Below are 27,550 nucleotides of genomic sequence, written 5' to 3'. Positions count from 1 at the left end.
GATGAATTCCCCTCTTCTGTTTCCTTTGTTTAAATGGAAAATATATATATAGATCTAGACAGAGAACACTTTAGTGATCCTATTCAGTGGAGTGAGAATTTCCATGGCACTGATTAAAACAAATCCTGAATTGCATGGACTTAAGATAGCAGAGAGAGGCTTCCCTGGTGGCGCAGTGGTTGAGAGTCCGCCTGCCGATGCAGGGGACACGGGTTCGTGCCCCGGTCCGGGAAGATCCCACATGCCGCAGAGCGGCTGGGCCCGTGAGCCATGGCTGCTGAGCCTGCGCCTCCGGAGCCTGTGCTCCGCAACGGGAGAGGCTGCGACAGTGAGAGGCCCGCGTACCGCGAGAAAAAAAAAAAAAAAAAAAGATAGCAGAGAGGCTGAGAGATTTGAAGTTAGACATCCCCAAGTGTGAATTCTACTGTGACCCTCTTCTAGCTCTAAAACCTTGAGGAAGTTACTTAAACTTTCTGAGCTTTACTACTAGTTTCCTCATCTGTATCTTTTTCAGGACTATTTATCAAGCATCTTCCTGTTCTCTATGCTTGGACGTATCAATGAATAAATTAGACAAGAGCCTTTGCCTGCGTGCTCCTTCTTGCATGCTTTCTCCCTCCTTACACTCTCGTGTGGAAACGGATGTTATAAATAAATTCTATGCTTTGTCACAGGTTGATGGGCGCTACGGGATAAGGAAAAGGATGTGAAGCTCACTGAAGAGGCTTGGGTTGGGAGTGCTGGAGGGGTGTACAGGTAGGTTCTGATTTTAAATAGGGTAGTCAGGGTGGATTTTATAAGTTGACATTTGAGCAAAGACTTGAAGTGAGGGAGTTGTCAGAATGTATGATGGGGAGACCACTCCCTGGGAGCAAGAATAACCAGTCCCAACACTCTAAGGCAGAAATATGCCAGGCAGCTTGGAGGAATATCAAGGAGGCCACCCTGGCTGACTTAGTCAGTGGGGAGGAAGAGACAGCAGGAGGGCTGGAGGTCAGATATGTGACGGGATGGATTGGGTAAGTCCTGGGAGGCCATCACATGCATTGTGTCTTTTACTCTAAATGTAGGCAGCCAGGGACAGGATTTTAGCCGAGGTGTGGCATGAACTGTCTCTTGTTTGAAAAGCATAACTCTATCTGTGGTCTTGAGGATGTGGGGAGAGAGTGGAGTCAGGGAGAATCTCAGGAGGCGACTACAGGATCCTCGAGGTCTATGTTGTTGGCCTGCACCAGGCTGCTAGTGGCTGGTAATTCTCAGAAGTGGCACATTGGGAAGGTTGTGACAGCATTTCGTGGTAGATTGAATGCAAGAATGGAAAGGAAGAGGGGGTCAAGGGTGAATTCGAGATTTAGGGCCTGGGGAACTGGAAAGGTGTGGTTACTGTCACCTAAGATGGAAAAAGTTTGGGGTAGAGCATGTTTGGGGGATTAAAGACCAGTTTTGGAGGTATAAGATTTGAGATGTTTTCGTGACATCCGAGTAGAGATGCTGAGTACACAGTTGGATACACAAGTCTGCAGTTCTGAAGAAAGGTCTAAACTAGAGATACACTTTAATACCATGGAGATATTAAGAATAATTACATGGAAGCGCTATTTTAAAGATAAAATGAAGTAATGCAATTAGCACTCTGTCTTCTCAAAACATTTAATAACTGTTAGCTAAAATAATTACCTGAAATGAAAAAATACCTATAGTTTCTTTTGTTGTTTGCAGTAAAAGTGAATAAAATGTCACAATTATTTTAATAGTATTTGTGACACAGTAGTTTTAGTTAAGACACCATGACTACAAACATTTACAATAAACCTTTCAGTCTCCGGCTTTTCACTCTGATAGGGTACTTGGAACCATATTTTGTAAGGTTTAAGTTAGTTGTCATAGGGTACCTCTTTAATTAGAAGTAATTCTGAACTGCCTAGTTCCATGCAGGTTTATATACATATATGTATAATTATTATTTTATGATTTATCAAACTCAGTTGCAAATTTGCATCACTGATATACATTAGAATTTAAGCATTTACCCAGGTATTCAAGGAAAAAAAAGCACTTGTCTTGTAATTTCCATAGGGGTACGTACTTTCACATCTTCCCTTCACTTTGCAATTGCAAACATGGCAGGGGAAATATTATCTTACTGGTCTTTGAGTTCCCCTTAGCTATCTGCAAGTCCTTAAACAGCCTTTGTGGCTTAACCAAAATTCTCTTCCATCTTCATTCCGCTAACAGATATTGGTCTAAGCATGTACTTATACTAAAAAATGCATGACCACGTTGTCTCTACACATCTATAATTTTATGTTAACACTAACATTATGTAAGCTATACTTTAATTGTAATTATAACAGATTTTATGTCAACACACATCCATTTCTAGTGTTCATCTGGTGTTCAAGGGGAGAGCAGCATGTCGTAATTTTATCAAAATATAACATCTGAAGAATAGAACAGAGGGTAATTGTGTAATTCTGTATTCACTCTAATTAAGTTCAGTGGAGTTGGCATAATAGAATTAAGATAAAAAAAAAGACATCGAGGTACCATGGCTCCCTCTCCTAACACACCCTTTTTGTATCCGAGAGCAGAGACTCAGCACCTTTCTGTACAGAAATGGAGACAGGAAGAGGCCAGAGGATGAATGACAGGCACGAATGAGGTGGAACTTTGAAGAGCAACATGGAAATGAAATACTTCTTTTGTATTTGGTAGGTGGGGAAAATGTACCAGCGTGTATGCCTACTGGGACCACGTTTTCCAGAACAGTTAAGCCCAGTGTCAACTATGCTGTCCCACCTTCCTCGTAAGTAGGAACATCCTGTTACTTGAATCTTTGCTTCCTGTTTCTTGATAGCTGGTTGAGAAGATTATCACAGGAACTGCATCTTGTTAGCAAACACACAGTTTTGAAATGATTGACACTCACTGAAGAGTGGCAACTCCAAGCTTGCTCTCTCTTGATCTTGGACTATTTAAGTCTGGAGTGCAGGAGTGGGTTATGGGGAAAGACCATTGGAATTCTTATGTCTTCAGCATAATGGTTATAGCATAATGGTTAGGAGTGTAGGTGCTGGTTCAAATCTCTGCTTTCCACTTGCTAACCATATGAGCTTGGGCAATTTACCTGATTACCTGAACCTCAATACTGCTGCCTATAAAATGATGTTAATAATATTTCATCCTCATAGACTTGTTTTCAATGTTAAAATGAAGTCACTTACACCAAGCACTTAATACAATGCCTAGAGCATAGTAAAGTCTATTATTATTACTATTACTACTACTAATACTATTATTACTGTCACGATGCCAGGTGCTATTTTTCCTATGCCTTATTCCATTATCTTCTGCCCTGTCCCCCCATTTCTGTCTTGTTTCTGTACAAGGGTAGGTTTGTCAGAGAGCATTTTCTTTCCCTAGTGTCTGACTCTTAGTCATCAAGGTGACTGGTCCACGAACCGGCATTCATTGCTGCTCGTTGAAGCAACCCGTTTTGAGAAGGGGAGTTGGATATTGATGCCAAGTTGGGTCAAGGAGAGAGAATTTTCTCTCTTCGGCACTCAGCTAAGTGAAATATTCAGGCCTCAGAAGGAGAATCAGGCAAAGGGCAACATGCTTAATTTCATACCTTAGTGATTAAGAACAAGTCAGACAGGCTGGATTTGAACTCATTTCCGTCACGTACTGACAACGGGATCTTAGGTGCTTTTGTAACCCGTCTGAGGCTCAGTCAACATCTGAAAGAGACGAATAACATTATCAGGACCTAGCGTATAGCCTCGTTGTAATAAGTGAGTAAATCCTTTTAAAACGTTCAGCACGTTGTTTGGCATATAAACACTTAATAAAATTTAGCTTCTTTGACTACTGCCGCTGCTAATATTATTAAGTAGCTGAGCAGATCCGAGGCCCATTTTTTTCTTAGATTGCACATAATCATTTGGACAACCAGCTCACATTGATCAACCGTTGCTTATATATAAACCCCCATGAACCCAAAGGTGCTTTAACTGTCTCCCAGTCAGAGCCTGTTCTGGGGGCAGAAGCAACACCGGCACTACCCCCGTCATCTTTGCCTTTATTGTCACTACACTCGCCTGCCGTACTGAGCACTTACTGTTTGCCAGGCACCAAATTTAGCCCTGCGTATGCACTATATCATGTAGTTCTCACACTCAGGTGGGAGACATTATCATCGTCCCCAATTTTCCGATAAAGACGCCGAGGTGTTGGAAAGGTAAGAAACTTGACCCACAGCAAGAGATGGAGCCGGAGTATTCAAACCCTTCTCTCTGACCTCAAGAACCCTTAAATATTAGCATACTACTACATCCTGGTAAGAAAATCTGCTTCCAGCCACTCTGGTGAGAGTAGAAATGATTCTCAGTCCCCACATTCCTCTATTGCCCATGCCACCCTAGCCTCAGGACTAGGTGGGAAAGGAAGTGATCTCTTCAAAGAGCAGCCAAAGGGAACCTACTCCCTTCTGCCTTGTCGTAATCAACTAACCAATATTTTATTTCCTTCGTAAGAGTCCCCACGTGTTCCTTTTGGTACTTAGCTTGGCCTTTTAGAATTCTGACATTCTGTACATGACTCATCCACTGTATTTCATGTTAATTTATTGAGGTCAAGTATAGGGTCTTACTCATCCTGAAGTCCGGTTATCCCCTGTCACATCTAACTCTGTTCTTTTCTTCTTGTAGTACATCTGCAGATATTTATTTGAATTTTGTTGAATTGTTCTCATCAATAGTAAGTACATTAAAAGTTATACAGAAAGTGCTTTCTTATAAGGAAAACCATCTAAATAGATTTCTAGCTCTTTACTTTTTATAGCACTATTGTAGAGATTATAGATCTCCAGGTAGTATTTTTTAGATTGAGTTCTTCATATCATCTTATTTTTACATATCATGATAAATCTGAATTTTCTCTATCAAAGCTCCGAGACTTCACTGGCTTGTAACTTAGCTTGTTGATTATGTGTTATTGACTTTTCCATTTACAATGATATTTGATCCTGGTAAGGATGGGGCTGGGTGGGAAGGTACATCTTAGGGCCATCAATTGGTTTTGTAGAGAACTAACAGAAAGATCTAAAGTCTCATCATATTTCTGCAGAACTCATGAATCATTTTATTATAATTCCATTCATTCAGGGAGTATAAAACCATTTTCAAATTGTTATTCCTAATTTGTTCATCTTCTCTTCCTTAGTCTTAGTGAGAAGAGAGCAGGCTGAATGGAAGACAGTCATTATGACCACTGGGGCCACTAGGGTAGGCCTCAGTCCCAGAGTTTTGTTTTCATCTCTCCGCTATTAATAGTGGCTAATGTCTTGAGTGCTTACTTGGTGCAAATTACTTAGCCGACCATGGCAAATGGGTTGTATCATTTCATCCCCTGATAGTCATACAATTAATGTATGTATTATTATGATATCCCATAATGCATACATGGAACAGAGCCTCAGAAGTAGTTATTTGCTCACAAAAATATGGTAGATGTGGAATGTGGACTCAGGTCTGATAGACTCCTAAATCACTCCTAGTGATTTTTACCACTGAATTAAAGTTGTATACCTCTGGAGAGTAGATAGTTTGTAAAATTTCCTCAGCTCTAACATTTTATAATTAAATTTTTGTCTGATGGCAAGCTTAACAGTTAAGATGGGTAGGAAGGAATGCCAGCCTGTTGAATGGAATTTCCCTGAAATAAGCCTGTTTTATGACACGAGTTCACTGATTCATTCACTCAGCATGTATTGAATGTTTGCTCTGTGCAAAGGCATTTTAGGCATCACAGTGGAGTGAGTGCCCCTTCCATAGACTCTCCTGCAGCACTCAGAGAAGTCTTGGACTGGTTTGCCTGTTATGGAATGGGGCTTGGTGATAGAAGCCTGGTTTATCCTCCACTGATAAAACTAAGACATACTCATATGAGTTTAGAGGCATCTTGAAGCCGTGGGATAGTAACACACATGAATCTTACCATTTTTGCCTGGTATTAATGATACAGGGGCTTTGGATTTGGGTATGGAAAACGGGTGCAATTATGGGCGTGTTGGTTCTACATATATACGGACATCACGTGTCATCAGCCTGCAGCTACCTGCCATTCCTCACTACTCCTTCTTTTCACAAACCAAACAAGTACCTTCTTATCTCTCCTGTGGATAAGCTCTTGACAGTGGCACTAGGGCCTCCCTCAATAAGTATATCATTGGCTAAACCAGTGGTTTCTCAGATATGCTCATTGAACAACCCTTAAGGTGGATTGACATTCCACTGCCTAGAATAGAATATGGTGTTCTTTAGAAATCGGGGGGAAAAAATAGGCCACCAGATGTACTTTCTTTAATTTAAATTGTATATATATATATATGAACAATTGTTATATATGTGTATGTATACTTGTTCATATATATGAATGATTTAAAATTGAAGAGATATATATATATACACACACATATATATGTATATTTAAATTTTGGTTTCTGTTAGCAAGTAGTAAATTAAATTATTAGCAGATCCATACTGCAGGGAAATAACCAATCAGATTTCATTCAATAGCTTGCTTTTTTGTAGATTTATGGTTGTGATTTTATATCTGCAGGTATGTTTGCTGAAGAAAATATTTCTGCCACTTTACACAAAATTAAATTCATTTAATACCAATGCGGCATGTCTCAAATGTCTTAATACAGTTTTAATCTTTAATCGCATCAGAAGTATGAAATTAGAAACATACCCCAAAATCACTTGAAGATATAATTACTTTCATTTCCCTTATACTTTTGAGACTTTTGAAAAATAAGTATTTAGTTGTACTTATCTGTTTCTGTCTAAGGATAGCAAACACTGAAACACAATTCTTTTTAAAAGTCAATATTAAAAATATATTGTCCAAGATGATCAAAACTAAGGAAGTGGCAAAGAAATTCAAAAATTTAAACTTTCAAAGGGTGCTTTTTCTGTGAATGTGTAGTACTTGTTCTTCTGAAGGAATTAATCTTTTTAAAAATTTAATTAACTTATTTTTTATTGAAGTATACTTGGTTTACAGCGTTGTGTTAATTACTGCTGTACAGCAAAGTGACTCTGTTATACATATGTATATACATTCTTTTTCATATTCTTTTCCATTATGGTTTATCACAGGATATTGAATATAGTTCCTTGTGCTATACAGTAGGACCTTGTTGTTTAGCCAATCTATATATACCAGTTTGCATCTGCTAATCCCAAACTCCCAGTTCATCCCTCTCCCACCTGCTTCCCCCTTGGCAGCCACCAGTCTCTTCTCTGTGTCTCTGATTCTGTTTCTGTTTCATAGATAGGTTCATTTGTGTCATATTTTAGATTCCACGTATAACTGGTATCATGGTATTTGTCTTTCTCTTTCTGACTTACTTTGCTTAGTATGATAATCTCTAGTTGCATCCATGTTGCTGCTGCAAATGGCATTATTTCATTCTTTTTTTATGGCTGAGTAGTATTTCATTGTATATATGTACCACATCGTCTTTATCCATTCATCTGTTGATGGACATTTAGGTTGTTTCCATGTCTTGGCTATTGTGAATATTGCTGCTGTGAAGATCAGGGTGAATTTGTCTTTTTGAATTATAGTTTGGTCTGGATATACGCCCAGGAGTGGGATTGCTGGATCATATGGTAGGTCTATTTTAGTTTTCTGAGGAACCTCCATACTGTTTTCCACAGTGGCGGCACCAACTTACATTCCCACCAACAGTGTTGTAGGAGGGTTCCCTTTTCTCCACACCCTCTCCAGCATATGTTATTTGTAGACTTTTTAATGGTGGCCATTCTGACTGGTGTGAGGTGGTACCTCATGGTAGTTTTGATTTGCAAACTATTTCTTTAATAATTGGCAGTGTTGAGCCTCTTTTCATGTGCCTATTGGCCATCTGTATTTCTTGTTTGGAGAAATGTCTTTTTAAGTCTTCTGCCTATTTTTTTGATTGGGTTGTTTGCTTTTATTGTCATCAAGTTGTATGAGCTGTTTGTATATTTTGGAAATTAAGCCCTTGCTGGTCGCATCATTTGCAAATATTTTCTCCCATTCTGTAGGTTGTCTTTTCATTTTGTTTATGGTTTCCTTTGCTGTGCAAAAGCTTGTAAGTTTGATTCGGTCCCCTTTGTTTATTTTCATTTTTATTTCTATTGTCTTGGGAGACTGACCTAAGAAAACATTGGTATGATTTATGTCAGAGAATATTTTGCCTGTGTTCTCTTCTAGAAGTTTTATGGTGTCATGTCTTATGTTTAAGTCTTTAAGACATTTTGAGTTTATTTTCGTGTATGGTAAAAGGATGTGTTCTAACTTCATTGGTTTATATAAGGCTGTCCAACTTTACCAACACCACTTGCGGAAGAGACTGTCTCTTTCCCATTATATATTCTTGCCTCCTTTGTCAAAGATTAATTGTCAAAGATTAACTGAGATGTGTGGGTTTATTTCTGGGCTCTGTATTCTGTTCCATTGATCCATATGTCTGTTTTTGTGCCAATACCACGCTGTTTTGATTACTGTGACTTTGGAGTACTGTCTGAGTCTGGGGTGGCTATGCCTCCAACGTTGTTCTTTTTCTTCAGGATTGCTTTGGCAATTCTGGGTCTTTTATGGTTCTGTATGAAATTTAGGATTATTTGTTCTAATTGCGTGAAAAATGTCATGGGTAATTTGATAGGAATCGCATTAAATCTGTAGATTGCTTTGGGTAGTATGAGCATTTTAACAATATTAATTCCTCCAACCCAAGAACATGAGATGTCTTTCCATTTCTTTGAATCATCTTCACTTTCCTTTATTAATGTCTTACAGTTCTCAGTGTATAAGTCTTCTGCCTTCTTGGTGAGGTTTATTCCTAAGTATTTTATTTTGAGGGTTGTGATTTTAAAAGGCATTGTTTTTTTACATTCCCTTTCCGATATTTCATTGTTGGTATAAAGAAATGCAACCAATTTCTGTGTGTTAATCTTGTATTCTGCTACCTTGCTGAATTCGTTTATCAGTTGTAGTAGTTTTCGTGTAGAGTCTCTAGGGTTTTCTATATATAGTATCATATCATCTGCATCTAATGACAATTTTACCTCTTCCTGAAGGAATTAATCTTGAAGTTCTACTAAGACTTTTGGGATACCTGTTTTAATGAGCCACTACTTCCTGCCTGAGATTGCACTATGCACCAGAGATTCTAGAATTAGCATAATAAAAGTAATAATGCAAACAACAGCAGCAAATCTTCACAAACCTTCCTTGCAAGGAAGTAAAGTCTACTGGAAAAACAGACAAGTGAAACACACATTCAAAATGGCAGTGATTCTCAAACATTTATGTGCTGAAAAATCATGACAAGCCTGAACCAGGGCAATTACTAGACCCCTTCTCCAGCTGGTCAGGTGTAAGGTCCTGTAACTCTATTTTTGGTGACTGCCTCCAGGAGAGTCTGAGCCAGATGTTCTCAGTTGTCGTCAACCTTTAGTGTGCATCAGATTTGCCTGAGAATATTGTTAAAACACAGATTGCTGGGCTCCAGTGCCAGAGTTCTAACCAGTTCCCAGGTGTGGCTGATATTGCTGGCCCAGGGACCACATTTTGAGAACCACCTTTCAAAACTCTGCAGTATGCGGTTGTGTGTGTTGTGAATGCAGTATGCGGTTGTGTGTGTTGTGAATGCAGTATGCGGTTGTGTGTGTTGTGAATGAGACGGGCCCAGAGAACCAAAGGAGGGCAAAGGGACTCTGCCCTAAATTAGTCAAAGGTAACAATAGCAGCTAGAATTGATTGACCCAAGAAAAAATTATAAGAACTTTACCTGCATTTGCTCATTTAATCCTTTCAGTAAGGAACGTAGGTGCTACTTAGTGTTCCTCTTTTACAGGGGTGTCCAGAGAAGGTAACTACTTTGCCCACGTCCTAAACTGGTAAGTAACAGATTAAGAATTCAAGTCTAGGAAGTCTGATTCCAGAGCCCACACCTCTACCCTTTCTGCATGTAGAGAGGAGTAGAGGGTTGTCAGTGAAGCCTTCCTGGGGGCCCTGGCCTCTGAGTGTAGATAGAAGGATGAGTGGACATAAAGATCATTATTTGTGTGTGGTGGGGGTAGGGGAGGAAGTATGAGGGCTTCCAGAAGAGCCTGCCCTCCCCATACATCTGCTATAAGCAAGTCTGATGATCAGGAGTCCGGAACATGAGTATGACTATGGGATACTGAGAAGGGTTCTAGAACCCTGAGGTTAGGGTTCTGGATCCGTTAGTAGGTACCAGAAAGTGAATGAGTGATTTACCTTACTTTCCACGGGTAGCAGGAAGTTTGGAGATAGTCCCTCTAGCGTTAGTCCAGCTGCTGAAGGGCATCACCAGGGGACTGGGTTGCTTCGCTCTTCCAGCTTCCACATCTCTAGCACGTCCACATAGCTTCAAAGTGACCCCAGAATCTCCAATAGTGTTCCAACAATTGGGGCAGGAAGAAAGAAAAGGAAAAAAAAAAGAAATTAAGTAAGAAAAAAAAGGCAGTGTCTAACTCAGCAAATTTTTTACCACAGATGGTCAGCAGACTTGCACTTAGATCTCATCAGCTCGGATTTTAAACTGGCCACCTTAGCCTTAAGGATAATGGGGTCTCCTAAACCAGGGCTCTGATAGTAAGGAATAAGGAGAGAGTGGTACTGATTAGCAGTGCCTGCTGTCCCAAACAAATATTATCCCCAAACTATTTTTTTTATCCTATGTTTTACTTTAAAGAATGGAGGGGAAACATTATGTATCTGTAAATAGCCTTTTAGAAAGGGTACAATTATATAGTTATACAACCCCCTGGAGGGCTCCTTTCTTCTAAAATCTCTTTAAAAACTGTTCAAGGTTAAGGACATTTTTATCTTAATTTAGTCACTTGCAGTCGATTATCTTGGAATGACATCCTCTCTCTGCAGATGTTCTGTCAGGCTTTAGAAGATTCTAGAAGTGGACAGAGAAGTGTTATGGTACATGTATTTGCAATATGCACGTCTTTGAAATGAAATCCATTTAGGGACCAAAAGGCATTTCATGTCTTTGCTATACATTTTCACATATTTGCCTTTCCAGAATTCCTTTGAGCAAATCTGTTAGATGTAACCCATCCGTTTCTCCCATCTGAATTCTTTATTACTAAACATTCTTCAGTATGCTCTCACTCCCCTCTGTCAAAGGCGTTTCTCTGGGTCCTCACCCTTCTCATCTCATATGTGAATGCGTATCTTAAACTGAAGCAACAGTCTGCTATGACTTCTCCATAACTTGAAGAACCCGTCTTTGTGGGAAAAAAGTAGACTTACTAACTTAAAAGGTAGAATGCGCGCAATGTTTCTGAGAGTTAAAAACTAAGGTAAAAACATAAGCAAGGGAAAAAACTTACAGTGGATCCTTTTCAAAGACTTTATTTTACAGAGAAGGCAACTGAGGTTTAAAGAAAAAATGCGTTAGTTAAACACTAAATAATAAACCTTAAACCTCAGTGGAGCAACACATGGACAGTTCATTTCTCACTCACTCAGGAGTGTAGTATGGACTTTGGTGGTCTGAGGGTCAGTTTTCTGCTCAGTTATTCAGGGACCCACCACCTTCATCAAGTGGCTCTACGTTTGTCCTAAAAAGGAAAGGAGAGAGGAAGCTGCAAGCTACAATTATCAACTCGTTATCCTTCAGACATAAACTCTTCAGGTCACCTCTGGTCACATTCTTTGGGATAGAACCATACCCAGATGCAAGCGGAGATGGAGAATGTTGTTCCTATCTTGGTCCTAGTGATGCCTCTACAGGCTGGAGGAGCTAATTAAAGTGTAGTCAACAGCTCGTTGTTTCTGCCACAATGAGTGATTAGCCTAAGGCTGTGGATTAATTACGTATGTGTGTCACATATACATATAATACACACAAACATATATATGTGTGTGTATATATACATTCTTTAGCATGAGTTGACACATGGGGCTTCTGCCGTATCAAAAGAGTACAAACTGCCTCTTGTTGCTTTTTCTTAATTGAAGTTGACTACTACTATCTATTTCCCTTCATTTTGCTACCTCCCCCCCGCCTTTCAGTATTATATGAAAATTCTGAAAGAAATAATTTCAAAGTTTCCAGTGCTTTTAAAGGTAATAGCATACTCAGACCTTAACAATTTTCCTGTGTGAAACTTTTGCCAGACTAAAATAGTTAACTTACGAAAAGTAAATTTAGATTGATACAAAAGAGAAAATAAGCTGATTTTTTTTTTTTTTTACACAAATACCCTGAGCCAGGATGGAAAACTGGAGGAATTTAGATCCTTTTGTTGTAAATTTAAATATTTTTAATTGTAAAAATAATACAGGCTCATTGCAGAAACTCCAAAATTGAAAGGATTTAAAGAAAAAAGGAAAAATAACTCAAAATCCTATTTCTGATAAATCATCTCTGTAACATTTTTGAGGGTATCTTTGGAAACTTTTTTGTGACGGGGTGCATATAAATACAATGCAAGTATAAAATACCTTTAATTATTATATCAAACTACAAAACAGTTCTATAACATTTTTATTTAGTAATATAAGTATGATTACTCATCACCTAATAAAAATCTGCAGCAGCATTTTTAATGGTTGAACAGCATTCTATTATTTATTGAACCAGTCCCTACTGTTCAACATTTAGATTATTCCTGTTTTGCTTTGCTAAACAATGAGACAAGCATCCTTGTTCATATGTCTTTGAGCATTTGTTTATTTCCTTAGAATGGACTTCTAGAACTTGAATGGCTGGTTGTCAGTTCTGGTACATACTGACATATTGTCTTCCAGAAAGGTTACCGTGCTTTTTATTTCTACCAAGAATTTAACATCCAGTGTGGTTTCTTACACACACTCATCAGTACCAGTATTATCAATATCAATACCAGTATTATCAACTTTTTTAAAACTTTGTCATTCTAGCTCTGTAAAATATGACATCTGAATTATTTTATTTGTATTTCTTTGATTAATAATAGCAAGGTTGAACATATTTTCATATCTTTATTGGCTGTTAATACTTTTTAGTTTGTGACTTTATGACATCCATTTTTCATCGATGTATAACAACCTTTTATATATCAATGTGTTTATTTTGTTGTTTGTTGTAAATGCAATTTTTTTCTCTTCATTTATTAATTTTTATTTTGTGTGTGTTGAACTTCTTTAATACTGTCAAGTCTATTCAAAAACTCTTTAATGAACACAACAAATGTGGAAAATCAGTCATTCTCCTGCATTTTGTAATCAGTGTATTTCCTTTTGGGCAGTATGGAAATGTAGGTTCTTCTTTCATCTTATGGTTGGAAAGAATCTATTCCCTCGGAAAGGGATTATAGTCTCCATGATGCAGTAATGGGAGATTTTATAGGGTAGGCAGGGTCTACAGAAGAAAAAACCCTAAATCACACTCCATTGGTGGTTGCCTTATTTATAAAAATGGCATTTGAGGTTGTGTGACTGCCATCAGGTAAGCAAAATTAATTTTTAGCATGAAATACTCCTATCAGCAAGAACAGCCTAGGATAGGCTAGCAGTAAGAAGTGAGGGGTTATGGGATTGGGGCATAGCCTCTGTTTCCTCCAATGCAGCTGGAAATGTAAACTCTGGGGCTCCTGCTTGATCCAATCAGCCCAGCTAGTATGTGTTGCCAGGTAGGGTGAATAGACTCAGAAGTACAAGAGCTCATCCTTGGTCCCCTCTGGAAATGAGCAGAGAATACTGTGTCAAGCAGAGGTGATCAGTCCATGGTCTGGAGACTTGGATCTCCCCACATAGTCCTTAAAGTCAGGGTGAGACAAAATGCCAATACAAATTATATTGATGACAGTATCAATGAGGTGACATTGAGTCCTTTGACCCAACGTGTGTCTGCAGTGTGCCATCCATTAGTAAATGGGCAAAGCCATTTGACAGATCTATCTGATACAGTGAATGAATCTGACACTGACATTTTGAAAAACTGAAACTGTATCCATTTGTCAAGAACAGTGACTACTTGTTCTGCTTTATTCCCCCTGGTAGAACTAGGTAACATTGCAGGCAGGCAGTAAGACGTTCCGGCATTTCACCCTGGAGTAGCCCCAAAACTGAAGAAGCTGTCTTATCAGTAGTTAGCTCCTTGTCACCAAGAATATTAAAGTAGATTTGTATGATTAGCAAATTAAAGAGACTATAGTGCCTACCACTACTGTATTCACTAAGGTACCCAAGTTATTCTAAAGAAATCCTAATAATACATTAGGACCGTTTTGAATATTTTTATTTGATTAGCCATAATCTTCTAGTTATAACATCCATCACCATTTTGACCACTGAAACTTGGCCTTCTTTTCTTACAGCCTAGCCCTGTGTTCTTGGGCTAATCACTAACCTGCTTAGATACAAGTTTCTTCTCTATGAAATAGAAACAATATTATATGCTATGAAGGACTGCAGGAAGATGAGCTGTAATGTTTATCAAGTGCCCGGTAAGTAGCCTGGCCCATAATAAATACTTGGCTAATTGTAGATGTTTCATTTTTAGTTTTATTTCCAAACATTGCTCTTTACTTTTGGAACTCTAAAATTTGTTTTGAGAGTGGAGGACTTGTTGTTTAGATTCCTCCAACACTCTCTGTATATTCTGTACTTCTATCCCTAGATCATTTATATTAATGGAATAAATGATCTTTGGTCTGGTGATTCCAAGGTGACGAGGAGCTAAGTGGAGGTTCAGTATACACCTGGAAGTATGGATTTTCATGCCCAGTGCAAATGTGGGAAAGGCATTATTCCCACATTATAAAGGGGGTAAAGACCTCCAACTTGAGGAGACTCTGGGCTGAGAGATGAGAGATTTACAGGTACTGTGTTTATCGTACAGGGTACCACAGGGGCTTTTATGTTCTGTAGCAAGAATTTGCACCTTATACCCTTGTAGTTAGAAGTAAAGCATACCACATAACATATCTAGTAAGCATTAGAGTTAGAATAAATACCATTTATTTAACGTTTCCTTTGTGTTAAGCATTTTACAGTTACAACATATGGATGGATACTATATTGTAATGGTTAAGAGTGTAGTTTTTTGAGCTAGATAATCCTGGATTGGAATCTCATCTTTATTACCTCTTTTTTTCCTGTTTTATCGAGGTATAATTGACAAAATTGTAAGATAGTCAAAGAGTATATCATGATGATTTGATATACATATGCGTTGCAAAAGGATCCTTCCCATCACGTTAATTAATACATCTAACCGCTCATGACACCTTCTTCCTTTTTTTCTTTTTTTGGTGAGAACACTTAAGTTCTATTCTCTCAGAAAATGTTAGTTATACAATACAGTGTTATTGACTGTAGTAACTATGTTATACAGTAGATCCTCAGACCTTATTCATCCTGCAGCTGAAAGTTTGTACCCTTTTACCAGTCTTCCCCTCTTTTCCCCACCCACACCCCAGCCCCTGGCAACCAGTTTTCTACTCTCTGTTTCTATGAGTGTGGCTTTTTTTCTTTTTAGATTCCATATATAAATGATATCATTTGTATTTATCTTGTCTGGCTTATGTCATCAGCATAATGCACTCCTGTTTCATCTATATTGTCACAAATGAAAGGATCTCCTTCATTTTTTAAGGCTGAATAATATTCCATTACCTCTTAAATGAGTGACTTTTGGTACATTGTTTACACTTTCTAAGCCTCACGGTTTCTTTTCTTCTGTAAAAAAAAAATATATATATATATACTAACAGGTTATTTGCTGATATGTGGAATGTTTGTTGAATCAACAAATAATTAGTTGAGATCATAAATGTGACACTTAGCACTGTATTAACATTTATTAATACTCTCCCTGTTAATTTCTACAATAAATTGTATAATAAGTAACAATAATAATAGTACTAGTAGTAGTTTTAGAAAATGCATAGGATATGCCAGGCATCATATACTGTACTACCCTCCTTCATGTGTACCACAAGTTACATGTGGACATCATCTTCCATGTTGTTTCCTTTAGAGAAAATTGAAGCTCAGCAAGATTGAGTAGCTTGCTCCAGCTGTGAACTCAGGTCTGAATCACTCCACATATAGGTTCTTAATGACTCCATGTCTTTAATTCCACATCTGCATTTGTTTGTTGTTGTTGTTTTTAACTTTCCAAGCATCTGATCTGAAATTCCTTTCTCTTTGGGGAATTTTCCACTTTGTGGGTCTTGGTGAGAAACAGAGCCTTCCTCTCGTTATACAAGCTGAACATGTCAGATACACTGTTTACTCACATGCTCAGTCTCCCTTACAGATGGAAAACAGTCGGGTGACCTCGGGTTGGCCAACTGCACCCCCTCTTGGTTTTTTTTTTTTTTTTTTTTTTTTTTTGCGGTACACGGGCCTCACTGTTGCGGCGTCTCCCATTGCAGAGCACAGGCTCTGGACGCGCAGGCTCAGCGGCCATGGCTCATGGGCCTAGCCGCTCCGCGGCATGTGGGATCTTCCTGGACTGGGGCACGAACCCGTGTCCCCTGCATCGGCAGGCGGACTCTCAAGCACTGCGCCACCAGGGAAGCCCCTCTCTTGGATTTTGAATTACAAATAAATGATGTAAAGAAGCAAGGCCAGCAGTGCTGGGTCAATCTCCTGTTTCCTGTTCCTGCTTGGTAGCAAGGCCAGCTAGGACTTATAACATCACTTTGGCCTGATCCTATAATTGCAATAGCATAGGCTTGGCTTTCGGTTGTTTAGTCTGCTTCTAGTTACTGAGACCTAACCATAAACTTCCAAAAGTTTCCTTTTCTGCTCAAATTAGCCATATCTGGTTCCCGATGATTACAAATAAGACCTTTCCTGATATACAATGGTGCCCTACTTATCCAGGCAGATGTAACATCGTCCTGGCAGGAACAGAGGGCAGGCAAGTTCCTTGAACAGCTGAACAAGAAGAAAAAGACCTAAGAAGGAAGAATTGAAGCCAGTTCTGCTTGTGTTATAATTCTACCCGCAGCTGCCTCTGTTTCACAGACCACGTGCTAAGGACCAGACGAGCAAAGTAGACCCAGGCCTTCCAACCCAGAGACCAGCTGAGCTGTACCGTGGACAATCTAGATGTGAAAGACTTCACTCAATGTCTTTGTCACTTGACACATTGTTCCTCTCTTTGGGAAGTAGCTTCGTTGTGTGACAAGAATATGCTAAACCAACACTTAAGTGGACAGAGTTGAAAGATGCCAAAATTAGCTACAGAAAAAAAGGCGTAAAGACTTGTATTTTCTGTTATTTGAAGGTGTTAAGACCCCACATAGAATATGAGTCCTTTAAAGGAAAGTTGTGAATGGCCCAGGGAATATTGAATTTCCAAGTGGCAATATGTCCTTGATCGGTCATGATGATGATGGTAGCATCAGTAGCATTTATCAGTGTTTCCTGGGTGAGAGGCACTTTATCCTAATGACCTTTTATCCCCATGACGACCCTGTGAAGTAGGAAATACTGTTTCAGCATCTTCAGGGTTTTTTGTTTTTTGTTTTTTGTTTTTAATCAGGAATTTACCCTAGATCACAGTTGGGTGGTAGAACGATCAGAACTGGACACTAGCCTTTCCTGAATTCCCAGGGTGTGATCTTAGCAGTTGTATTGCCTGATGCAGAGCCATGTAAATGTTGCCAAAGCAATGAAACGTGTACCTATTTCTAACAGATTCTAACTCAGAAGCTCTGGGGTTAAGTGCAGAGCAGTTGAATGTGATTGTCTTTACAGACAGTAGATAACTTAAGAGAAGTTGTTTAAAAGTATATTTGCATATTGCACTACACTGTCATATCTGTGATTGGTTAGCTATTGAGTAACTAACACAAATCCCAATCCCATCTCTAATCTCATTCATCTCTTGTATGATATTTGACCTAATTGAGGCAGGTTTTTTTTTGTTCTTTCCCACAAACACACATCGAACATCCAAAACATGCTTACCATTTGTGAGCATATTTTCTTAGTTATTTAGGAGTTGAGTAAGAGTGAGAGAGAAGGGCTTCCCTGGTGGCGCAGTGGTTGAGTGTCTGCCTGCCGATGCAGGGGACGGGGGTTCGTGCCCCGGTCTGGGAAGATCCCACATGCCACGGAGTGGCTGGGCCCGTGAGCCATGGCCGCTGAGCCTGCGCGTCTGGAGCCTGTGCTCCGCAACGGGAGAGGCCACAACAGTGAGAGGCCCGCGTACCGCAAAAAAAAAAAAAGAGTGAGAGAGAAAAAGACACATAAATATGAAATACGGTCATCATGTTTTTAATATCCTTTATGTGTGTTTTTAATATCCTTTATGTTGTTAACCCCTCTTAGTATTTACTGCCATTCACTCATTTGTATTATTTGGGGTATAGCAGTTTATTCGCACAGCATTTTTACATATGGCTTATCATTTGTATTCTATTTTAATAACACTAATAATTATAGACTATTGACAAACTCATCAGACCCTACATGTTCATTTCAAAATCATGAAAATAAGGTGGAAAATGAGGTGTAAAGTGGAAAATCTATGTGTACGTTTTCATTGGTGGAATGAGGAGCTACCTGAATATCACTCCTTTAGCTTTTCCTTCAAATGGTGCACTTTTTCCTCCATGCATAGGAGTCACTTCCATTAGGTAAACAGTAGTCTTGAGGACAAACCTCAGAAGTAGAAACAGGAGAACTTTTCAGTTATGGTAAAATCAAACATAGTTTTCTTCAGTAGTGAAAAAAAAATTCTTCATGAGAAGTTCAACCACTGTGAGTTCAATGGTGAAAAACTTTCCGCTTATAGATGCAACTTCCCCCAGAATTCTGAGAAATGTCTGTACACCTGTTTCATTTCCCTCTGACTTTTCCTTCTCCTTTCTCTATTGACATTAAAATCTATAATGAAAGCACATAGTAAGCAGTCTAGGACAATTGATATGACATTTGATCTAAATCTCCAAAGTCTATTTTACAAAAGCAAGCCAAAAAGTGGACCAGGACTTTCTGTAAAATATCCTGCTTTTTGTTGGATGATGCCATGAAAATCAAGATGCTCCTGAAAGGTCTTAATAGCTGACCAAGAATAGTAAACAATTGAAATTCTCTCAGGCTTCTTCAACCCTATCACTGGACACATTTATACCTCTCAGGCATGTTATTAAAAGAAGAGATTAATAAAGCTTTTATAGATGAGTTGATAAATCTCTAAAGATTTAAGTCTTCATTGCCTCCTAGGTTTTCTCTATTTTGGGTTTCCAAAAGATTTCAATAAACCACAAGATAATTAAAAATTAGACATTATCTTTCTTACCTTGACATTTTTTGATGGTAAACACCTTTTTATTGTCTCCATAGTGCTGCTCAGTTTCCACCAGTACAGTACTTAAGTGAATTTGGCTCTGGATGGTGGGATATATAAGATGTAAACGAATTGTTTGTATATGTTTTAGAATTCTTCAAAAGGGCCTGGCCATGGAAATGCATTGCATATTACTTAAATAACTAAAGTAACTTCCTCAGAATTATTATTCTATTCTGGTTAGGATACTATCTGCTCTGGTTTCTTAAAATTTCCCTTTAAAGTGGTTTTAATTTTGTTTCTGATAGGGTCCTAGGATTTATTGCCACACCCATCCTGCATCTGTTTTTCTTTGAATTACTCTCCTTGCAGTTTCTGATTCATACAGGGCCTTACAGGTTAGTGACAACCTGGCCATCACAACGCTGGGAAGGACAGGCCTACTTTTCAGAAGTGTTGATGTCTTCTGTACCTGAAGGTTTTCAAGAGATATCAATCTTCCTCACCACCTCCCTTAGCCCTCTTAATGGACTAAGCAGTTCCTCATGAAATTTCTGTAGGATATCTGTACCAACTTCTCAATATTGTTCCATCCTGAGTCTAAATTCCTGTCCTCAAGGTAATGTTAGATTCCTAGCTCCAGCCCCTATTTACATAAGGCCTATTCTAAGGAACGGAACCCACAGACATCAGTCCGCTCTTCTTTCTCTGGATTTAATTTCTCTGTTACTTTCTGAAACATGCAGGTGTTCCTTTCTTTCTTTTAATCTCTGCTATGTGCTTTTAACTTTTTCAAAATTGACCCAGAATTTACGTGTGTCTCCAGTAAGAGTACATTAAATTGAGCTTAGTCTGCTATTCTACTGGCATATTTGAGATCCAGATAATTTGCTACTTAACTGGATTCAATGACCTGTATATTTCAGGCATCTAAAACTCGCCATGTTCCAAATTTCCCTCCTTATAGTTAGTAATTTTCTTGGTAATCTGGATGAGATTAAATGGAATAAAGTTAGTGAGTGGCCCAGGAATGCCTGAAAGTTTGTTTGTCAGAGTGGCCAGGGAAAGTTAAGCAAGGAAGAAAAGCAAATGAAAAATAGAATCCCATTATTATGGCTGAGTTTACTCCCAGGATTCCATGCAGAGCTCTCTGTAGAGCTGGGATGGGTTATAACTTATGCCAGAGCTCTACGTGGGGCTGACACCATCTCATGCCAAGCTCTCAGTTCTGGGCTCACGTCATCTCTGGTCCACTCTGTGGAGTGGAAACTTTGGAGGAATGGCCAATGTGTTCCACGGCGTAGGAAGAGGGAAATTGTGAATGTGACTTTCTAAATTGTGGAGGAACTAAGCACTGTAAATGTGCCTTGAACTATGTTGTTTAATTTGACCAGTCAGATCAATGACTTTCCCCTTGAATGAAATGCTGCTACGTATATGAGCAGAAAAACAAAACTGGTATAAGGAACAGATAGCTAGTGGGAAGCAGCCACATAGCACAGGGAGGTCCGCTCTGTGCTTTGTGACCACCTAGAGGGGTGGGATAGGGAGGGTGGGAGGGAGGGAGATGCACGAGGGAAGAGATATGGGGACATATGTATAACTGATTTACTTTGTTATAAAGCAGAAACTAACACACCATTGTAAAGCAAATATACTCCAATAAAGATGTTTAAAAAAAACTGGTATAAGGAGATGGAGAGACTGGGAGTCTTATTTTCCCACCAATTAACTTTGTACAGCAAATTGTAAAGCATTGTATTGTAAAGCAAATATACTCCAATAAAGATGTTAAAAAAAAACTGGTAAAGCAAATATATTGTAAAGCAAATATTGTAAAGCAAATATACTCCAATAAAGATGTTAAAAAAAAACTGGTATAAGGAGATGGAGAGACTGGGAGTCTTATTTTCCCACCAATTAACTTTGCCTCTGACCATGACCTTCCCTTTGAGTCTCCTAGGCCTTGGGGATGATCGCAACCCCTGGGTTGGTTGACGGCAACCCCATCTTCACTAGAACCTCTATAGTTAACTTTGATTTTTCCCACTCCGTCTATCCATCCCATGTGTGCAGTCAGACATTTGATCTTGGACTTTTCCTGACAAAATATGCTTGAATATAACCATTTCTTTTCACTCCCACTGCTACTGCTCTTGTCACTGCCTTAACTAGGGCTTTATCTTTAAGTTCTTTATATAAATATATAAATATCTATATATAAATATAATATACAAATAAATAAAATATATTAATTCTGATGATTTTAAAGTCTTTTCTTGAGAAAGACTTTTCCTGATAAAGATACACAATATCTTATATAAATATTTTTGTATTATCTGTTCTTTTCTTAGAAGTTTAGTCATATGATTCTATCTCTTGGTTTGTCTAGAACTTTTTGATTGAATGCTGGCTATTTTATTTGGCTTTTATTGTTTTTCTCAGTGGAAACGTTGTTTTGCTTCCAAATATTTTATTCTACCTGGAAGTAGCAAATCTTCAAATTACAATTTTTTAAATGCTTTCAAATATCAATACTATAGGTGTCACAAAATCTAGAAAAATGACATTTAAAAATGAACTACTGCCAGAGGTGTCTCTATAAAACTTTTCCCCCACTCTTTTAGCTATATATTCTTTAACTGCCTCCTCATACGACAGTTTATATATTTTCGAAATCAAATTTTAAGAAATAAACTTTGTAGTGTATAGGCATAGATTTCTTGTAACATGGTTGATTAGAATTTGCTTCTAGTTATTAATAGTTTAGAAAAGTTTATTTCAGCTTCACAATTTATTATTGATAATGTCACATTAATTTTCATTGTTAACTTTGAGAAAACCTCTATGGGTTACTTCCTCATAAATATTTACTATTATAAATGCATTACTGATTTCAGTACTGCTATAGGTTTGTGCATTACAGGAATTCTGATAAAATACTCATTCACACCATTCCATTACACACATTGTTGATGGAGTATATTCTTTTATTTATTTATTTATTTATTTATTTATTTATTTATTTATTTTTGGCTGTGTTGGGTCTTCGTTGCTGTGCTCAGGCTTTCTCTACTTGCAGAGAGTGGGGGCTACTCTTTGTTGCGGTGCACAGGCTTCTCATTGCGGTGGCTTCTCTTGTTGCAGAGCATGGGCGCTAGACACGCAGGATTCAGTAGTTGTGACTCGCAGGCTCAGTAGTTGTGGCTCACGGGCTCTAGAGCGCAGGCAGTGTAGTTGTGGCACCACGGCTTAGTTGCTCCGTGGCATGTGGGATCTTCCCGGACCAGGGCTCGAACCCTTGTCCCCTGCATTGGCAGGTGGCTTCTTAACCACTGCGCCATCAGGGAAGCCTCTGGAGTATATTCTTGACAGAAGAAAATTTCCGTTTTGACTAAGCATTGATGAAAACTGAATCTTTGACTTATCTTTCACATGCCTGATGATTGAAATAATTTTCCACAGAATAGCTTCTGGTTTTGTACTTTTCAGTTGGTTTTTTCTTCTTCAAACGCACATGCTTTGAGAGCTGTGACGTGCAAGACATGGCTATATTGTAAGGTGGTTTTTGTCCTTATGCTTCTGTGTCTTGTGCTAGTTAAGTCAGTAGAGTAGTCAGTATGAGTACTGGAAGTTATTCCTGTAATGGGATAGTATATAGTCAATTACATATGGTGGTGTCTGAAAATCACATAATAGCCTCACTTAAAACATCTCCTTAGGGCTTCCCTGGTGGCGCAGTGGTTGAGAGTCCACCAGCCGACGCAGGGGACACGGGTTCGTGCCCCGGTCCGGGAAGATCCCACATGCCGTGGAGCGGCTAGGCCCGTGAGCCATGGCCGCTGAGCCTGTGCGTCCAGAGCCTGTGCTCCACAACGGGGGAGGCCACAACAGTGAGAGGGCCGCGAACCACAGAACAAAAGAAAATCTCCTTAGCCAGATTTCAAAAAAGCCTGTGGCCATTCCAATATGATCCAACATAGCAGAATATGATAGAAGGAAAATTGGCAAAGAAAGAGACGCTGGTCTTACCTGATGGAAGTGAAAATATCTCACTTTTGACAATTTTGCAAAAACCTATAATTACGTGAATTAATTTCTAGGGTTTTTCATAGGACCTAAAGAGGAACCCATAGAGTTGTGGAAGAACAATAGAAGCTGCTGTGATGAGAAGCCCGGGCACCGCAACAAAGAGTAGCCCCCGCTCGCCGCAACTAGAGAAAGTCTGCACACAGCATTGAAGACCAACGCAGCCAAAATAAAAATAAATAAATAAAAATAAATAAATTTAATTTTAAAAAAGTAATACTCAGGTTTGAGGCATGAGAAATATGAGAAATTAGCTAATCCTTTCAGAACTTTTAAAATAACAAACTCAGTCTCTAAGATTTTAGCATTATATACAACATCGGTTACTTATTAGTGGTTTGGGAAGGCCAATTAGAAAATTTTGGGAAGGCCAATTAGAAAATTAAAATTTTCTGTATTGAAAATCTTACTGTATTGAAATTCACGACCCTAATGTTTTCCACATTGACTATATGAATGATGAAGTAAAGTCAATCATGTATTTCCTTTCCAACTGGGCAGAAAACAAAATTTTGAAAAGTGTTTGGACTACTGACTTTTGATTTCTTCTAAGGCAAGTGTATAGGTAATTTTTATTCCCTGATTAGGAGAAAAATGGTGGAAGAGGGCAGGGTTAAGAATTAAGATTTCAAGAGCGTGAGAGGTAGATGGCCAACTAGAGTTCCTAAGGTTTGGTGCGTGTAACTGTTGCCGCCGCTTAAGCCTGTCAAAGCAGTGGTATGGCTGCTGCCCTCGTATTTGCTACCTCTAGAAACATTCTTGCCAGTAGTGGCGGCAGCGGGACTCAATTACCCCCTTTTATCACTCTCTGCAGAAGCTCCAGATGGCGTCTTCCGTGGGCAACGTGGCCGACAGCACAGAACCAACGAAACGTATGCTTTCCTCCCAAGGGTTAGCTGAGTTGGCTCATCGAGAATATCAATCAGGTGATTTTGAGGCAGCTGAGAGACACTGCATGCAGCTGTGGAGACAAGAGCCAGACAATACTGGAGTACTTTTATTACTTTCATCTCTACACTTCCAGTGTCGAAGGCTGGACAGATCTGCCCACTTTAGTACTCTGGCAATTAAACAGAACCCTCTTCTGGCAGAAGCCTATTCGAATTTGGGGAATGTGTACAAGGAAAGAGGGCAGTTGCAGGAAGCAATTGAGCATTACCGGCATGCATTGCATCTCAAACCAGATTTCATCGATGGTTATATTAACCTGGCAGCCGCTTTGGTAGCAGCAGGTGACATGGAAGGGGCAGTACAAGCTTACGTCTCTGCTCTTCAGTGCAATCCTGATTTGTACTGTGTTCGCAGTGACCTGGGGAACCTGCTCAAGGCCCTGGGTCGCTTGGAAGGAGCCAAGCCGTGTTATTTGAAAGCAATGGAGACGCAACCGAACTTTGCAGTAGCTTGGAGTAATCGTGGCTGTGTTTTCAATGCACAAGGGGGGATTTGGCTTGCAATTCATCACTTTGAAAAGGCTGTCACCCTTGACCCCAATTTTCTGGATGCTTGTATCAATTTAGGAAATGTCTTGCAAGAGGCACGGATTTTTGACAGAGCTGTGGCAGCTTACCTTTGTGCCCTAAGCTTGAGTCCAAATCATGCAGTGGTACCTGCCAGCGTGGCTTGTGTATACTACCAGCAAGTCCTGATAGATCTGGCAATAGACACAGGCGAGCTATTGAATTGCAACCACATTTCCCTGATGCTTATTGCAACCTAGCCAACGCTCTGGAAGAGAAGGGCAGTGTTGCTGAAGCAGAAGATTGTTATAATACAGCTCTGCGGCTGTGTCCCACCCATGCAGACTCTCTGAGTAACCTAGCCAATATCAAAGGAGACCAGGGAAACATTGAAGAGGCAGTTCGCTTGTATCGTAAAGCATTAGAAGTCTTCGCAGACTTTGCTGTTGCCCATTGAAATTTAGCAAGTGTGTTGCAGCAGCAGGGAAAACTGCAGGAAGCTCTGATGCATTATAAGGAGGCTGTTTGAATCAGTCCTACCTTTGCTGATGCCTACTGTAACATGGGAAACACTCTAAAGGAGATGCAGGATGTTCAGGGAGCCTTGCAGTGTTATACTCGTGCCATTCAGATTAACCCTGCACTTGCGGATGCCCACAGCAATCTGGCTTCCATTCACAAGTATTCAGGGAATATTCCAGAAGCAATTGCTTCTTATCGCACTGCTCTGAAGCTTGAACCTGATTTTCCTGACACTTATTGTGATTTGGCTCATCGCCTGCAGATTGTCTGTGATTGGACAGACTATGATGAGCGAATGAAGAAGTTGGTCAGCATTGTGGCTGACCAGCTGGAGAAGAATAGGTTGCCTTCTGTGCAGCCTCATCATAGTATGCTCTATCCTCTTTCTCATGGCTTCAGGAAGGCTATTGCTGAGAGCCACGGGAACCTCTGCTTGGATGAGATCAGTGTCCTTCACAAACCACCGTACGAACATCCAAAAGACTTGAAGCTCAGTGATGGTCGACTGCGTGTAGGATACGTGAGTTCTGACTTTGGGAATCATCCTACTTCTCATCTTATGCAGTCTATTCCAGGCATGCACAATCCTGATAAATTTGAGGTATTCTGTTATGCCCTGAGCCCAGATGATGGCACAAACTTCCGAGCGAAGGTGATGGCAGAAGCCCATCGTTTCATTGATCTTTCTCAGATTCCATGCAATGGGAAAGCAGCTGATCGCATCCATCAAGATGGTATACACATCCTTGTAAATATGAATGGTTATACCAGGGGTGCTCGAAATGAACTCTTTGCTCTCAGGCCAGCTCCTATTCAGGCAATGTGGCTGGGCTACCCTGGGACCAGTGGCGTGCTTTTCATGGATTATATCATCACTGATCAGGAAACTTCACCTGCTGAAGTTGCTGAGCAGTATTCTGAGAAACTGGCTTATATGCCCCATACTTTCTTTATTGGTGATCATGCTAATATGTTCCCTCACCTGAAGAAGAAAGCAGTCATCGATTTTCAGTCCAATGGGCACATTTATGACAATCGGATTGTGCTGAATGGCATCGACCTCAAAGCATTTCTTGATAGTCTCCCAGATGTGCAAATTGTCAAGATGAAATGTCCTGATGGAGGAGACAACGCAGACAGCAGTAATACAGCTCTTAATATGCCTGTCATTCCTATGAATACTATTGCAGAAGCAGTTATTGAAATGATTAACAGAGGACAAATTTAGATAACAATTAATTCATTGAGTCTTAGCCATGGACTGGCAACTACCCAGATCAACATTAAGGCTGCCACTGGAGAGGAGGTTCCCCGTACCATTATTGTAACCACACGTTCTCAGTACGGGTTACCGGAAGATGCCATTGTGTACTGTAACTTCAATCAGTTATATAAAATTGACCCATCTACTTTGCAGATGTGGGCAAATATTCTGAAGCGTGTTCCCAATAGTGTACTGTGGCTGTTGCGTTTTCCAGCAGTAGGAGAACCTAATATTCAACAGTATGCACAAAATATGGGCCTTCCCCAGAACCGTATCATTTTTTCACCTGTTGCTCCTAAGGAGGAACATGTTTGGAGAGGCCAGCTGGCTGATGTCTGCTTGGACACTCCACTCTGTAATGGACACACCACAGGGATGGATGTCCTTTGGTCAGGGACACCCGTGGTGACTATGCCAGGAGAGACTCTTGCTTCCCGAGTTGCAGCTTCCCAGCTCACTTGTTTAGGCTGTCGTGAGCTTATTGCTCAAAATAGACAAGAATATGAAGACATAGCTGTGAAACTGGGAACTGATCTAGAATACCTGAAGAAAATTCGTGGCAAAGTCTGGAAGCAGAGAACATCTAGCCCTTTGTTCAACACCAAACAATACACGATGGACCTAGAGCGGCTCTATCTACAGATGTGGGAGCATTACGCAGCTGGCAACAGACCTGACCACATGATTAAGCCTGTTGAAGTCACTGAGTCGGCCTAAATAAGGACTGTGTGCACAGGAGAATTACCCTGTACCTGAGCCTCAAGCTTCTGGGGGAAAGGGAACTACTTTTTCCTTATCTGTACAATACCATGTTGCAGATGGGTGACAGACAATGATAAGAAACAGCACAGCCAGACTTGCTTCCTGCATGATCATGATCAC

At 39.7% G+C, this 27,550-nt stretch overlaps 1 pseudogene; it reads left to right on the top strand.

The window, feature by feature from the left end:
- The first annotated feature begins 481 nt into the window (after positions 1-481).
- On the top strand, positions 482-27,385 carry LOC132514362 (UDP-N-acetylglucosamine--peptide N-acetylglucosaminyltransferase 110 kDa subunit-like; annotated as a pseudogene).
- The last annotated feature ends 165 nt before the right edge of the window (positions 27,386-27,550 follow it).

This window comes from Lagenorhynchus albirostris, unplaced genomic scaffold (assembly GCF_949774975.1).
Source record: "Lagenorhynchus albirostris unplaced genomic scaffold, mLagAlb1.1 scaffold_238, whole genome shotgun sequence".
Taxonomy (NCBI): domain Eukaryota; kingdom Metazoa; phylum Chordata; class Mammalia; order Artiodactyla; family Delphinidae; genus Lagenorhynchus; species Lagenorhynchus albirostris.
The sequence above is the reverse complement of the archived record's forward strand: the minus strand, read 5'-3'. Positions and strand labels throughout refer to the sequence as shown.